Here is a 1,680-nt window from a genome sequence, read left to right on the forward strand (position 1 = left end):
ATAAACTGGTCCTCAGTCACATACTCATCCCATATAAATGTAAAGTACAATTTAAAAACTGTTATAACCGCTACTTCAAAAGTGAAAAGCTCATTTGTGAAGTTTTACTCTGAAGACGTCACGCTCAGCTACATGCCACTTCACCCGTTAACGTCAACGCGATAGAGGGCTGGTCCAATCACCGCCTCGTGAATGAAGCGTCCGTCTCCTGCAGACAAGAAACTACCAGCTCGTGTTTTGCGTCGTCCGACGAGTGACTCAGTTTTCGGTGTAAAAAACTTGCTGAAGTCGACACGACACTGTTTCCCTGGAGGAGAGGATGAGTGCGTTGGAAAGTAAAGCCGCGGGCCCAGTGTGGACGAGTCGAGGCGGAGAAGATGGGCGCACAATCCCAAAATTACAGTAAGAGCTAAACTACAGAGAGAAGCCATTGCTAACTGCTAAACTAACTCTTAGATCTGAATAACGTGTTAACAACTGTGGGATTAGCGAGAAAGTTGCTAAAAGAAGAAGAGAGCATCGAGTGCTTGAGCAGAACTAGTGCATGTATAAATATGTACGAACTACTTAAACTTAAGAGTTTGTTCTCGTTAAGTTTTTTCATAAACGTAACTCTTTGTCCGGTTGTATTTTATAGGAAACTGCCCGTCTCGTCACACCTCTGAGGCAGATGGCCGGCGCCACGAAGCGGAGTGAGGGTAAGATTAAAGAAGAGACGCGCTGTGCTGTATAAAATACATTCTCCAGGTTACTTTATCTGATCTATTTCATCATTGTGTTTTCACAGCCTGAGCCCCCCCCCCCCCACAAACAATGAGGCAGTCACTGCACATTTGGCCGAGACTCTAGCTGCAAGTCCGGATTTGCAGTGTGGAAAATGACGCCATTGTCTGTAAGTAACTGTTTAGTAAATGTGTTTTTTTACTGTGGATCTTCCAACGGTGATGTAGCGAGGCTATTTCCATTTATTAATAATATACTCATGTTACTCATGTTGTTTTCCAGCTGCCTGTACTAAGACGTACTATGAGCCAGTATGAATGAACTTCCTGTACATCCAACCAGACCTTGCAGCTCTTGCAGCAGCATTGAGAAGTTCAGGAGTCGACAGAGAAGAAAGAGGGTAAGATTAGATTCATTAGATCATTTTTCAGTTACATGTATAGGTGTATGTTGTCATTGAACTGTGCTAATTGTACTGATTGTGTTTACAGCTGATTGAAGCGGGACAGATGACATGGATCCATCCTTCCACAGCCAGGAGCTCACCGACCTGTGTGCCACACTTCAAATAAGACTGGAAGCTACACTGAATCTCACAGCTACACACCACAGACGTCTACACACTGGGGCAGATTCGGACAGAGTCCCACAAAGAACTTATGACCCAGAGGCGGCAAAGAGACATTTCAAGCTTCACCTGATTAGTTTTTCACTGACTAGGCCAGTTGTGTTTTTACATTATTTGTGCTGTATGTAAATAAAGCTTTGACTCAACATAGCTGTTTTTTTCCCTCTACAATATGTTCAACATATAACATCAAGCATCACATGGATGAATGTATAGTCTTCAGTAACTGCAGTGCTTTTGGTAAAGGCTTACTAATAATTAATAATATATATTAATTAATAATAAATATATAATATATATTAATATATAAATTATTAGTAATAATAACT

General features: G+C 41.5%; 1 long non-coding RNA gene across 1 annotated transcript; it reads left to right on the forward strand.

The window, feature by feature from the left end:
* Positions 1 to 799: 799 nt before the first annotated feature.
* On the forward strand, positions 800 to 1,271 carry LOC118111524. The gene is made up of 3 exons (XR_004697098.2): positions 800 to 892; positions 1,006 to 1,123; positions 1,215 to 1,271. It is a non-coding gene; the product is annotated as an uncharacterized LOC118111524 (long non-coding RNA).
* The last annotated feature ends 409 nt before the right edge of the window (positions 1,272 to 1,680 follow it).

Source organism: Hippoglossus stenolepis, chromosome 1 (genome assembly GCF_022539355.2).
Source record: "Hippoglossus stenolepis isolate QCI-W04-F060 chromosome 1, HSTE1.2, whole genome shotgun sequence".
NCBI classification, from domain to species: Eukaryota; Metazoa; Chordata; class Actinopteri; order Pleuronectiformes; family Pleuronectidae; genus Hippoglossus; species Hippoglossus stenolepis.